At 49.5% G+C, this 15,459-nt stretch overlaps 1 protein-coding gene across 1 annotated transcript in view; it reads right to left on the bottom strand.

The window, feature by feature from the left end:
* Positions 1 to 15,459, bottom strand: part of LOC119176240 (protein tiptop) — a 444,936-nt gene that overhangs the window by 66,913 nt on the left and 362,564 nt on the right. The gene's annotated exons all lie outside the window — the stretch shown is intronic.

Genomic DNA, 15,459 nt, shown 5'->3' with positions numbered 1-15,459 from the left:
GGTATACACGGTGGGCGCCGGTGTGCAATCGCAGCCTCGACGTGCGCGCCGCGACCATGCCTGGGCGTCCGCCCGGAGGCGGCGATCGCGCCCAACAAGGCGGCCGCCACCTGCGAAGAGGCGCGCGCGGGCGCCTCACCTTGGCCCGCGCAATCTATAGCACAAACCAAGGCTCGCTTTTACGATCCCCGCGACCTTGCCGCTTGTTTTCAATCAAGCCGCCGCGCGAAATCGGCGCGGCTGCTGCAAGACTGACACGGGCATAGAGTTCTCTAAAATTAACTATAGAAGAGACTCGGGCGCTGTGATCGTTCAGCGACCGGCATGGAAATTAGACTTTGAACTTTATTTATTCAATATACCATCATTTGGGATGCTGAGGGCCGTGGTCAAAAAGCCTCTTCACGGGCTTGACTAGGAGCACGACCCCGTCGTGGTTCTAGTCAAGCCCGCGAAGTTATGAGTATGACATGGATTTGCCTAGTATTCGTGCTGGCTGGCGGCGAATCGCACTTGTGGCTTCGTTTATTGTGGTGTTTCGGTTTTGTTTTGAATCAAAGAGCAAGCCTGTTTGAACTTTGTGATCGGACTTGAATTGGTGGTCCTAAAAGGTGAAGGTAGTGAAGCGTAACTGCCGAACATTTGCCGATTGTTGCTTCGTGACAAAGCGGCTTCAAGCCACGCGAAGCCAGAAGGAACGCAAAGTACGAAGACTATGGGCAAATCTGAGTGCCACCCACAAGTCCTATGCTCGCTGAACCACCATGCGTAGCTGCTCCCATCGACACAAGCGCCAGAGTTCCCCCTGGTGTATATTTAAGAAATTATATACGGACGCGGGGGCCTGCCGCACAGCGCACCCAGCGCGAACGGACGCCAGAAGCGGAAGGGTACACTCGGTTTGGAGTTAGCCACTGAACGGGGCCAGCTGCTGAGACTGCAGCCTTTGACAATGTATGCAGGTGATGAGGAGGTAAAGGCCGTAAAGTTCGTAGATATATACAGCAGCTTACGGTATACACTTGGGGAACTGGCTATAAACTTGTCCGAACATGAGCGGTAATCGTGGAATCGACAGGCGACAGAGCTCTAACGAACGGCTGTCGGAAAGTGGGAAAAGAGGACGCGGCGCAGACGTGCCATCGCTGCGGCAACGGGCGACCTGGAAACAAGTCGTCGTCAGGCTCGGCGGTCATAACTTGCGGCATCGCTGTCGCGAGAAGGCGAGGATGCGCCAGTCTCCGCGGCCGGTTGCAGATCGTTATCAAGTGTTGCCCAATTAAAAAGGACGCGTCGCAAACAATGGCAACGCCGCGAGTCACAGCGGCGCGACGGCTCCCCTCGTTGGCTTCCCGCTCGCACTGACGTCACGGGCGTAGCCTCGATGCCAGGTCCAATGCAGCTGTCATCATTACGCGGACGTAATGACGACGGCGAAGCGATCGGAATATGAAATGAAGCCTTCGGTTGTCTGCCTACACACTGCCTCGGTCGGTGTCTCTCTTTTTTTTTTTCGTCCGCGGCCATATCTTTCTCGCGCCACGTTTTCAAGGAGCCTTGGGCGCCAGGAAGAGGCCCAACGCATACGCATGAGTTATGAATCGGGAGACCCCGAAATGATCGCCGTCGAGTCAGGATATGCCCAAGGACGGTCGACTACGTAAAGGAGACCCGCACGTCATCGCCCGGAATCTGCAGCGGCCCTCCTTTTCTGCCCGTGCTCTCAATTAGCCGCGCCGATACTGACGCCTCACGAACGCGCGCACCTGTGCACCGAGGCATTGCGTCGCCTCGGGTGGCACAGTTCGCGGGACGCGCCGCTCGATGAAATCGCGACAGTACATTGTCTCGGGGCCCGACGTCACCTGCTGCCTTGTCTCAATCAGGACGGCGCCGCAGGACAGATTCGGCGACCGGTATAAGAAAAGGTATACCGAGCAAACATCAGCCTCCTCGGACGTTCCCTTTGTCTTGGTTTCTCTCCTGCCACGGGACCTCTTTAGAAACCACGTGGCTGATGCGTGCGAATACAAAGAGACGCGCAAGTGACCTGCGAAATACAGTGTCACAGGAGTGTGCGACAGCTGCAGGCCTGCGACCAATCCAAGCGTGCACGATTCACTTTCGAGGAAGACGCACTCTGTGCAGCACTCAGACACGAAACACGCGTGAAAAGAGTGCTGATAAAAGGGACACGTAGTTTTATTTAATCAATATTCGTGAATCGCGCTAACTGGGTTGTTTAACCAAACTTGCGATAATAGAACATTTAGCAAAAAAAAAATTAAACCACGGAAACATAACTACTATACTGGGCGTGATGCCGGTACAGATACGTACCCGCGACCGAGGAAAACGTCGTACAGGGTTACCCACAAACCAAACAATCCTTATTTATTCCGCACGACGCCATCAGAAGCAGCGGCTCGAGAAGCCGACGCGCTACGCTTTTCCCCAGCTGGTTTCCACTGCGAGTGCGTCGACCTCACAATTACGGCCGCGGGTTCATTAACTGATTTCTCTCGGTCCGGAGCGCTTTCAGCGATCACTTTCACGGTGACTTGGCACCAGAACAGCAGCCGCGGGAGATGGCGAGTTCGTCGTTATCGGTGACAGGGTATGCACGCGGGCCACGGTAATTGCGGATCACTGTATAACGTTAATTGCTTCCGCCGCAAATCGTGTGCAGTGCGCCAACGGCGCGCCAGCAGCCGCGGCGATTTTCGTCCGCTGACGCCCCCGTTCCAGACCGTGATCGTTCGAAGCAAGCACCGAGAAAAGCAGTCTCGGTCAACGCGCGGACCAATACTTACAGAGATATGGGCACGTGGTGCAGGTATACGGCGATGATCCATTTTGGGCACATCGTTCTATACTGTCGGACCACGCAAGTGCAGCTTTCCATATAAATCAAGGTGAGCGTGCGCGGGTGCCCCACGGTGAGCCAGGTGACGGACTTTTCTTTATTCACCTGACATTCACGTTTCCGGTTCAAAAGCAACAAAAATAACACTAATCACCGCAAGATGGCCCCACCGGAGCGCGTCTATCTGCGCTGCGGTGACCGATAGTGCACACGGAGCACCCCTACTTTTATTTCGCGTTCCGCGCGGTTTAATAGATTTATCCGAGTGCCACCACGCAGTGGACCAGTTGTATCGGTGACGGCAGCCGCTGCGCCCGCCGGTATTGTTCCATCTCGAAGGAGGCAAACGGAAACATCAATGTGCAGCACTCGTGCACGCAGCTTCCGTTCGCTTTTCGCTTCACGACATTCGACAACATTTTGGCAGCTCGAGCAAGGCGGCAACCAGGAAAACTGGCCAGCTTTCCATCTGTCCCCGAGGTCTGCCCCGTCTCGCCGCTAATTTATTTGAAAGATGAGCCGGGCAACCCTCGTTGAGATAACTGAACCGGAAAGAAAAGAGGAGATTCTCGAAAACCAGACACGTCGCGGTATTTATTATTGCGTCTTCGCAGTGGCCGCCGGGCGGGTTATAAGTTGGCCCGTTCGGGGTAGGAGATGTACTTCCCCGATCTCGCTGCAGAACGGCACGGCCGGCGGTCCAGGGGAGCACGGCCGGAAGTGAGCCGAGCGGAACAGGAAATTGCACTCACCTTTCCCTCTCGTTTGCTCGCCCAGCCGCTTTTCTCGCGTCCATACCGTCTCCACCGAGAGACGCGCCCCCTCGCAGAAGAGTCGCGCAATTAACACTATCTGGACCCAGCGAAGGCACGGCCGCCATTTTAAGGTTCGCGCCGTTGGCCGATAATGAAGACAAGGAAAATTAACGCCTGCGAATACACGCCAAGCGCTGTACACGACATCACAGGAGCGTCGATTGCTGCCGGGCAAAGGATCATGGAGCAATATACGATCAAATTCTTCTGCGAAGCACAAATGCGGCACTAACGAAATTACGGCGCATATATATATATATATATATATATATATATATATATATATATATATATATATATATAATGAGATCTAACAGACAATAATGCCAAGGAATGTATAGGGGAAGTCATTAGAACCAATGTCATGTAAATAAGAATAAAGGAAAGTGAGTCCCCGTGTGCTCAGATTTGGGTGCACGTTAAAGAACCCCAGGTGGTCTAAATTTCCGGAGCCCTCCACTACGGCGTCTCTCATAATCATATAGTGGTTTTGGGACGTTAAACCCCACATATCAATCAATCAATCAAGGAAAGTGGGTGAAAAAATAACTTACCGTGAGCAGGAATCGAACCTACGCCCTTCGAATAACGCGTTCGATGCTCTAGCCACTGAGCTACCACGGCGGCTATCCCTCCAGCCACTTTATTGAATTTATATGTGAGTTTAAACGTGAAAGTGTCAGTCAGTGCCACCTGTAGCCGCCACGGCGAGTGTAGAACACCCTTTTATGAGCCTGTGTGGCGTCATTCGAAGGTCGTAGGTTCGATTCCTGCTCACGGCAAGTTATTTTTCACCCACTTTTCTTTATTCTTATTTACATTACATTGGTTCCAATAATTTCCCCTATACATTCCTTGGCATTATTGTCTGTTAGATCTCATTAATATTGTGTAAAACACGAAAAACGAGCCCTTAAGTATACACTTGTTTCCCTTATATATATATATATATATATATATATATATATATATATATATATATATATATATATATATATATATATATATATATATATATATATATATATATATATATAATCAGCAACATGCACTTGGTCACGTCGTAATTCCGTGTGCCGGCATATTTTTTTAACTCTGGCTAAAGTTAGCTGGGGTACCCTGTATATATTAAGAGCAATAAAGCGTCCCGTGCAGACGTTTAGCTTAGATGGCAATAGTATTGATAAAATTAGTAGACGTTAAGTGTTAACGGAGCAGAGAACACAACACTCTTGCTACGTCATGTCGCGAAATGGGCCGTGCGGTTACTAAATATAGATATTGACTCGCACTAAGTGGGTTATGATATTCAGCTAAAGGCTGAAAGCATCGTGCCCTTTAGGTTTCTAATTATGCTACTCCGCGAATATCAATTGGCATGCAGAAGTTGCATACGAAAAAAAAATATCCTATACCGCAGCGGAACAAGCACATCGGTTTATAAAATGCCAAATCAGAATATTGCGCGCACTTGAAAAAGTTAGAAAATAGTAAATAGAGGAAGGTATGCAGAATTCAAGTGGGTTTTTAGGACCTTCCCGTATCTCTTTACTAAAGCCAGTAGTCTGAACAGGTATAAGAAATACTGCCGATGATAGACAGGAAGGCTTTCTCATTGTTTTCACAAGGCAGCAATACGAAGACACTCCTCTGTTGCTAGACATTTCATAGATGCCTATACCATGATTAGTGTCGAAATAAGTTTTTAAAGAGAAATCAGACCGACCTCCTCTCCCCCCCCCCTTTTTTTTTTTGCCACACAGTAAATTGTGCAGATATATTTTCTGCAAGTGTCACAAAAATAGAATTGCAAAATAAATGCTTGGTAAAATATTTTCTATCCCGAGAAATCTTAGGTACGGGTGCCTTGATTCAATAATGGATATAGTATGCAAAACAAAACCTCAATTATAAATGGAGCGCGTATCACCTCTTTCGAGGAATGCACCATCCACATAGTATAACACAAAGGTGCACGGACGTTAAGTCGGTTAATGTCTCTACCTCTACTGGCCGTAGCATATGTTATGCTGTAACTGTGACTGTATTGTGTAGACAAACTATCAACTTCCTCATTCTATTTCAATAACAATTTTGTGCTACATCATGGAACCCACACGCGAAAAGCATATAGCGCATCACAATCTTGTTCCACAATGTTAGATTTGTGAATTATGCGACAGCCCACAGATGCAAGGTGTGCCACGCCAAATTTGGGCCATAAGAAGCCGTCAACTTTCTGTTAAAGTAAGTGTTAAGTGTGTGATATTTTGCGCCTGCTTGTACGTTGCACTCCATCGTTGCGTTGCAGCGCAAAATTGTTGAGAGTTATGTGACACGTTTACACAGATACTTCCTATTTATATTAAGCATCACACTATTTTCATAGTCCTTTTCCTTACTGAGAATTAATATTGAGACAGCAGCATACACAGGAGTTTCTACAACGAATCTTCGAAAGCCGTTCACGTTGTTGTTATTTCTTATTATTACTGTTCGGAGCGTTCACTAGGCATGCAGGACGAAAAACATGAGCTGTTCGTTGCTATTTTATTGCATGTGAGACCAGGACGTTGCATATAACGCCGGTGTTTCTCGTAAGTGTTCCTTGAAATTGTATATACCCACTCATTTTACACGAGCGTTGCTTCTGTATATGTTATTGCCGAATAGAACTTCTTTCATCTGTAGGACAACAGAGTGCAGTACGTCTGTTCATATCAGCATCGTTGGATGAGATTCGATTCTTATGAAGTAACATTGTTAGAAAGTCAAGCTTGGAGCGCGCGATGGCTTTATAGGTGCAACCATGAAGGCTCACGTATCACCTGAGCGTAACAGAGGAGAAAAGCGCTCAGCCTTTTACCGAAACGCAGCATATGGACAGGTTGCAATGAAAGTGCGCATACCTGCCTTTTATTTCACGCGATTCTACCGAGAGCCTTGAATTTCCCATAGCTCCGACGCACGCGGTGCTCTGTGTTTCGCCCCACAATATTCCTGGTGCGGGTATTGCCAACGAACATTGCTTCCCAGCATTCCTCAGAAGACGCCCTAAACAACATATGGCAATTACAATTACAGCTGCCACTCATCTCCCGCTTCCTCGCAAGCCGTGGAAGGGCCGCGACAGCATACAACACGACTTGTACATGATCGGCGCATCTGACTTGGAGGGAGAAGCGAAACAAGAAAAATAAAGAAATAAAATAAAAACCGAGGGCGAAGGGGAGGAGTACAGGCGACAACCCGAATCCTAATTACACGTGGCAGGTCGAATACCAACGGTTTCCATTTGTGAGCACACGAGTGGAGGTCGCGCAAGGCGATAGGAAAGCGCACCTTCCGGATCAGTGCATGGAGGTGTGCAAATCTGAAAAGACCGGCAACAGCGGCAGCAGCCTCAATCACCGCGGGGCGAACCTGCGCCGCTGCGGGTAAATGCGATAAGAAAGGCTCGCGTGAAACCGCACGCCGCTGCTGCCGCCGGTGGCATTCGCAGAACGCGGCCGCCGCGAACGGGTGCCGTCCCAGGAGCGATGCGAGACTCGGAGGAGAGATTTAGGTGAACTCCAAAATGGTGCGATACAACCGCCACTGTGCTGTCCCCAACAACAGCCTTTTTTTTTTTTATTTGTCTCCTTCATTCCTGTTCCTTGAACGAAAGAGAGCAAAGGCCCCCTCCGCGCCATCTTCTCATTCGTTAGGCCGCAAGCCAGAGAGGGGGATGTGTTTTTCAGACACCGCGGCGCGAACACAGAGCGACCCATCGGCACACTGACAGGGCTCGCGCGGACCGACTTCTAGACGAGCGTAAAAATAGAGGGAAGTGAAACGTAACAGCGCAAGGAAAAAGACAAGACGAAAGACCGGGCGCAGGTAAAATGGCAGTCCGCGGTTGCGACCCCGTATTAAGAGGCGCGAGAAGCAACGGAAACGGTGGCGCTTGAAAGGCTCATTAAGCGACTCGTCGTCGCATGTGGCGCCCTCGCATTTGGCAGGTGGTTAGTGCATCCTGCCGCACAGAGACACGCGCCGGGTCAAATGGTCTCTGCGGGTCATTAGGCAGCGCCTCCCGCTTCACCTCGCACCACTTCGCCCCCGCTGTCCCGGGCGTTCGGGTGGCTAACCTTTGCGCCGAAGGCAGCTGCCACCGCGCACAGAATGTCGCGCGAGAGTGATTTGCACCGCGCCCGACAGCCTATTCCATCACACCCGCACCTTCCGCGCTTCAGTTAACCCGCACTCCCGGAGACCTGTGCGGAAAACATGGAAGAAGAAAACATGGAAACCTCACAGAGGGCCGTATTCGTGGCTTAGCCCCGCTGCGGAGACTACAGGTTAAAAAAAAAAGGGACTCTGGGAGAAGAAAAAAAGCGGTTTCCGTAATTCGCGTTTGTTAGTTCCTACCATCAGTGAATCACCACTCCGAGACGGTGAGTTAAAAAAATTATTAAACGAACAAAGAGCTCCCAGCCTTTGAAAATGTTGCAATTAAATGGAACTTTTGACAAAAAGTTAGGAACGCAGGCGTCCGATAATAATACCCACATTTTAGCTCTTGAAAATAGTTAAAAAAATAACCGTATCAGGAACACTGAGACGTGGAGTTCGCTCGCAGTGATCGCAGCCAACACGAGCTCACGCTTCGCGGCAAATATACAGAGTATATACGTCATTATCATGAGGTTTGCACTTGAGACAATTTTACAGTCTCGCTTGCGAAACACCTTTACGAGGAAATCATCTTAAAATCACTGCAAATGTCGAGTGATGGAAGAAATAAATGAATGCCGGGCACGTTGACGAGAACAGCAATCCGGTTTGCTCAAAGCGAGAAAAAAAAATGGCATGACGCTCTAGAGGCTCATAAACGGCAACACGACAAGTACGATTCCCTTCAAGAGTGGTTGAAAAAAAAAAGAGATACAAAAAGTACACCAGCACTCCGTGAGCTCAGCGAATGCGCCAGAGCATTCCGCAACGACGTCAGGAATGAGCCGGCGTGCGGCGCGGTAACAAAACAACCAAGAAAAAAACTGCTTGTTAGTGCTCGAAGTGAATTCAAATATTGAGAGATTAACCAGGTAGTCCAAATATGAGATGCGTTCTCTTAGCGGGGTTCGGACGCGAAAAGTTGCCTCGTTGAAGCCATGACACGGTCATGGCTTCAACGTTCGTGTCTTGTTTAGGTCGATCGTTAGCGACTTAATGATTGCTGCTGTATAGAAAGCGGCGCACCTAACGCGGCATTTAGCTACGTATACAATGTGAGCTGGTGTGTGGCATCCCAAGCAGGGGCCTATTCGCGCTGATATCTGTCACTTTTCACTAAGTGGCTTCAAGAGGAGAAAAGGAAGGAAGGAAATAAGAGTGAGTGAGAGGAGAGGGAAACCGCACGGGGTTCGGCACTGTTAAGGAAAGCCCACTCGGGTAACGCCTGCCAACCGATCATAGCGAGAGCCGCATACGGGGCTGCACACTGGGAATCGCGCGAGTACAGCGGCGAGTGCGGGACCCTGCAGCGAGGAGCTCGGAAATGGAGCCAAATGGAGAAGCATCAATCAGCCGGGCAGCTCTCACGTCAGGAGGGCTCGGGGAGCGACGACTCCCACCTGAAACGGGCAGACCCTTCGGCGAAAGCCCATCTTCTTTGAACGGGGACTCCTCAAAGAAAACCGCGAACGAATTTTTCAAGCTTGAAACGGCTCGGCCCCAACAATCGCAAGATAAATACGCCACATATTCTGGCTAACATGCGACTCCTCAATGGGGACTAAACGCTGCCTGCGGCGAGAAGGGAAGGGGGGCTGAGAGGGGAATGGAAAAGAAAAGGGGTTGTGACACGTTCCCGAAAAGGCGATATAAATGACCCGCTTGATCAGCTCAAGGAGTTGAGGTGAAACCCTAACCGAGAGCAGTGCGCGGCGAGCTGTGTGTATTCGAATTTGCCCGGTATGGCTGCACAGCCTGTGTCTACTCCCCCGTCGGCGATGGTGGCCAACAATGAGGTCATTAGAGGCTGAGGTCGCCGAAGATAAATTCCGCTCTCGCTGGGGACACACACGAAAAGCGAAAAAAAAAAGCATTAGGAAAAGAAAAGGGAAGGAGCTCACGGCCCGTCTGAATGCGCAGAGCGATTGGCTGCCGAGCCGCGGCTTCTGCTGGCAGAAAACGCGGGGAACGCTGTCGAGCCAGGAATCGGGAAAGGCGAACGCCGCCGCTGACACGTTTATGGATGCACGACGCTTTGTTGCCTTTACGAGGAAAAGCCAAACCGTTTACCCCTCGCTTTTGTCCGCGCAACTGCGTCGAGCAGCAGCTTCGGGGAGAGGAGAGCGCTGTGTGTGTGTGTGCCCGCATATGTGTATGTATATACTATGCGTATGTATATACTATGTATATGGCGCATCCCGGTTGCGCTTGGTGGCGCGTTCACAAGGAGCGCGTTCGATGTTCTACTAAATCAAAAAAAGGGGGAGAGGGGGGTAACCGCCGTGGAAGGAGCAGCTAAATCTCTTTCGTGAACTTTCGTGAACGAGGACAGTACAGCGTCGATGTACCAGCCGATGAGCTCCGGCGCGGCTCACTTTATAGCACCGTGCGGCGCAACCTCGTTGTCGAAGAGCAATATTCAGCTCATCGACATGCTAAATATATCAACCTACACCTATCTGATGTGCGTGAACAAATGAAATATTTAAATAAAAGGATGCTACGTGGAAAGCAGAATGCGCAACACTAAAATACGTTGCAACCGTCCATTTGCTCTGATACGTTTAATCAATATTTACCGCTTTTAGGTTAGAGTAAACTGGCAGTATATTTCCCGGCGCCCGGCAACATCAGCCTTCTGAAAATGAGCGCTCCATTAGAAATGAATTTGCATTGGCTTCTCTATGCTAAAGCTATGGCGGAGCTCGAGAATGGGACAATAGCACATGCGACGAAGGTAAATGAAACATTCCTTTCTTCACTCAAACGCGCGTGCATACAAGCGTAATGGCCAACGAAATCCTCCGCCCAAGTGGCCGCGCTAACTACCCAAGGGCGGTCGCTTCGCAGACCATGCGGATTCACTGCGTCGCTGCGAAAAAAAAAAAAAAAAAATCCGCATGTTCGAGGGCGCACGACCCTCACAGCGAGTAAATCAGAGAGAGAGGGAGAGAGAAGGAGGTTTATAGAGCAGGAGCCTATATGAAAATAAGTATTAGCAGCGAGCGCCAAAGACGCCGCAAACAGGCACACAAGCTAGAATACGACAAGGCGTTATCCATTAGAAATGTGGGCTCGACGAGCGAGGCATTAAGTTTCGGCGAACGAAAAAAAAAAAAAATACCAGAAAAGAGGTCACCCGCTTCGCACGGTTAGACCCAGAAAGTAAGACAAATGTCGGTTCATTCGACATCACCTGAGGAGAGAATACGAAACGCACAAGTGCCACCACTGCTGCAGTTCTGATCTGCAACTACAATCTTGCGCAGAACGGAATATCAATCACTTCGCTATAGTACGAGCGCCCGAGCATTTCGAAAGAGTACCTCCGCCGCTATACTTCATGCGTTTTTTCCTTTCCTTCTTTCACTGCACGGCGCTCACCGAGCCTTGCAAATCCTTTCTCGCTGCGCCAGCGGTCTTTCATAGCCCGTTCACTGATGTCGCGCGGTCCTAAAACAGTCATGCAACAGGGAAGAGAAGGCAAGGAGGGGTCGAACCATCGCGCTTCGCCCTCTCTCGTCGCGCTGGTGTGTACGCCACTCTTCGGGACGACGACGCGAGAGTGGCGGAGAGCGCTGGCCGCGTCGAAAGAGCTGACTTGGCCGGTCGCGCCTGTGCAGCGAGGCAGCGAACAGCGGTTCGCAAAAGGCGCGCAATGCGCCGGGAAGGAACTTGCGGAGCCGGCACTTTTCGTTCTCTATCTCGCGTAGGCTCCCTCCCCTCAAGCACGTCAGAGAACTCGTCCGAGGGAAATTCAAGGCGCAGGTGATAGGGCGATGAGTGATGCGCAGCCTCCATCGGCTGATTGCGGCAACCGAAAGGGGAAACAAGTGGTGGCCGGCCCCTGCGGGAACGTCCTCGGAGTGCCCCGAGACACGGCCCAGATGGACGCGGCGGTCAGCGGAGATAGCGCACCAGCCAGCGATGGTCGCCACAGCGGCTGCGTTAGCGCATTTCCTTTCGTATATATATATATACTTTTTTCCATTTCTTTTCAGGGACTCTGCTGCGGAGGACCGCAGCAGAATCGGTACCAACGCAGAGTCACTTTAGAGTAACGCTATCAATACCGTGTTCAACGCCGCAGTGGAAACCCGCGCAAGACGCATGTACTTGCCTTTCCCGTCACGTCGACCGCGCGTCAGGCGTCATAGATCCTTCGTTTCTCGCGAAGGTATCTCCCGTTCGATGGTAACTTCTGGGGGCGCTCCTGTCAACCCTTTCGCTGAGCAACTGAAATACTATAACAGTGGCGCCGCGCGAGACGGTTAAGTAAAGCTACATCTCGGACGGCAGGCACGTCACGCGCGCGACTCTCCACTATCAGCCGCTATCATTTCGATGAGGTTCACCCAAAATAGAAAACGAAAAACATCATACAAAAATATGGGGAGCAGTGTCGGCTTCCGGCAACCACCGCTGGTATAAAACGGACCCGTTTCTAAAAAGCTGTCCGCAGTGCATACACAGGAGGAGGCCAGTGCACAGTGTAAGCGCGCATCCCTTTGCGTCGTGTTTCGCCGATACCGTGAAGCGGCCGCTATAACTCAGCATGGCGTCGCGGGAGCCGCATGTGCGACGAACCATTCATAATCTGGCTCGTACTGTTACTGTGAGGGGCGTAAATAAAAGAAGGAAACAACGAAACGAGTTCTACAGATGTGCGGCGCCACGTTTGTGTGAGGCGGCCGCAGCGTGCGGGAAAAGGAGCGCCGCACGAGGAAGACCACGCCACCAACATCACGGACCGGAGCGACCGAAACCAGATCGAGCTCATCAGTGCCATCAATCACGCGGGGCCAGCCCCAATATAAGCGCCACCACGGCGTCCCACTTTTGTTTCCACCGCGCGAGACATGACTTATTCAGACGAAGCAGCTTGACCCTTAACTCGGTGCCGCAGCCAAGGTGGCAGCGGCAGCTTCCAAGTGGCCATTCCTTCACGCGCTGCGAACTGTCTTGCGCGAATGGACTGCTGAGGCTGGCTGAAAACACTTGAAGGGTTCATCCTTGGGCCGTATAACATGCCATCAGAGATTTCAAGCGTAACCCGCCGCCCGGTATATAGCCAAAACTTTGAAAGTTCATCCACTCAGACATACAGACATGGAAATTGCTTTAAACATTCAGGAAACTAGCGAAAGCTCACTCAACCAATAAACAAAGGGCCGGTAAACAGAAATATCATTTACATTGCGGCAAGCTAGCTTACTCCAACATCCAGCCCTAATGCGCCTATACATCCAGCCATGATGACGTATTAGTTGGAAGCTTCCATGAAGACGTAGAATTGGCAATGAATAAAGTAAAAACACAGTATACTATACTCATCAGTGACTTCAATGCCAAGGTATGCGGAAGAATCAGGCTGGCGACCAGGCAGTAGGGAAGGGATGATGGCATCGGTACTATAAATGACAGAGGAGAGCTATTAGTAGAATTCACAGAACGCAATGATTTACCGATCTTGAATACCTTCTGACGAAAACAAGAAAAACTTTAGTGGACATGGACGATCCCTAATGGCAAAAGTAAGAATTAAATAGGCTTTATAATGAGTGCACACCCAGGCATCGTGCAAGATTTGTAAGTGCTTGGCTAGGTACGATGCAGGGGCCATAGAATCATATAAGGTCTCGAATTCGCATAGACTTAAAGGAGGAACGACAGAAACTGATACGCAAGAAGCCAATCAATGAGCTAGCGCTGAGAGGGAAAGGACAGAAATTCAGAGTATCGCTTCATAACCGATACTCAGCTCTTATCGAAGAAACCTGCCTTAGCTTTGACGCAATGAACAATAATCTGACGAGTATCCTTACGAAGCGTTGATTCCATATGTGGGGTTTAACGTCTCAAAACCACCATATGATTATGAGAGACGGCGTAGTGGAAGGCTCCAGAAAAGAACCCCAGGTGTGAACCACCTGGGGTTCTTTAACGTGCGCCCAAATCTGAGCACACAGGCCTGCAACATTTTCGCCTCCATCGGAAATGCAGCCGCCGCAGCTGGGATTCAATCCAGTGACCAGCGGGTCAGCAGCCGAGTACTTTAGTCACTAGACCTTCGCGACGGGGCCTTACGAAGTGTGCAGTGTAGGTTGGAGGCGCGATAGTTAGGACGTTATCAAGCTACCCCAGGAAACGAAAAACGTTATCTAGAAACGTCAAAGCATGAAAGCCTCAAACACAACAGACAAAATTGACCTGGCAGAGCTTTCGAAGTTAAGTATTAGGCGTAAGGTATCCAGTATAAGAAGGTATAACGTGGAGAGAATCTAACATGTATGCTCAAAAGAACGGAGGAAGCGTCAAAGAGGTGAAGAGGAAACTTGGGATAGGCAAAAACCAGATGTATACACTAAGGGACAACGAAGGCAAGGTATCTACCAGTATGGATAGAATAGTTAAAATAGCGGAAGAGTTTTACAGAGATCAGTACAGTAGCCGGGACAAACGACCATAATGTAAGAACTAGTAGTGACCCAGTTGACATTTTATCAATAATGACAGAAGCTAGGAAAGCCTTAGAAGGAATGCAAATAGATAATGCTGCTGGCGAGGATTAGGTAACATACGATCTACTGAAAGACGGAGGGACACGTTGTGTTAGAAAAACTGGCCACCCTGTTTACGAGGTGTCTCCTGACGGGTCAGGGTACCAGAATCTTGGAAGAATGCTAACATCACCTTAATCTATAAGAAAGGGGTCGACAAAGACTTGAAGAATTACAGGCTGATCAGCTTGCACTCCGTCATATACAGCTGTTTACAAAGTTGATTGCTAACAAAATTAGGACAACATTAAAATTCAATCGACCATAGGATCAAGCACAATTTTTTACAGGCTATTCAACACTCGACCACCTTCATACTATCAATCAGGTGATAGAGAAATGCTCAGAATACACCCAACTACTATATCATAGCCTTCATGAATTACGAGGAAGCATTCGATTTAGTAGAGATATCAGCAGTCATGTGGACGATGCCGAATCATGGCGTCGACAGAGCATATATAAACATCCTGGAAGCAATCTACAGTGGGTTAACTTTCACCGTAGTGTTCCATAAAGAAAGCTACAGAAAATGTAAGAAAATGGTGATGCGATCTCCCCAATGCTATTCACTGTGTTCTTACACGAGGTTTTCAGAGGCCTAGAATGGGAAGAGTTAGGGATACGAGTTAATGGAGATTACCTTAGTAACCTGCGCTTCACCGATGACATTGCATTGCAGAGTAACTCAGGGGACGATTTGCAATTCATGATTACTGAATCAGACAAGGAAAGCAGAAAGGTAGGTCTTAAAATTAATCTACAGAAAATGAAAAAAAAAAATGTACCACCATCTCGGAAGAGAACAGCGCTTTGAGATAGGCAGCAGTGCCCTTGAGGTCGTAAAGGTATACGTCTATATACTTAGGACTGGTTGTAACCGCGGAGACAAACCACGAGATTGAAGTAACTATATAAGAATAAGAATGGGCTGGAGCACATTCGGCAAGCATTCTCAAATCATGACTGGTAGATTGTCATTATCCCTCAGGAGGAAGGTATA

This window comes from Rhipicephalus microplus, chromosome X, assembly GCF_043290135.1.
Source record: "Rhipicephalus microplus isolate Deutch F79 chromosome X, USDA_Rmic, whole genome shotgun sequence".
Lineage (NCBI taxonomy): Eukaryota > Metazoa > Arthropoda > Arachnida > Ixodida > Ixodidae > Rhipicephalus > Rhipicephalus microplus.
Note: the sequence above shows the minus strand (reverse complement) of the source record. Positions and strands in the feature narration are given on the sequence as shown.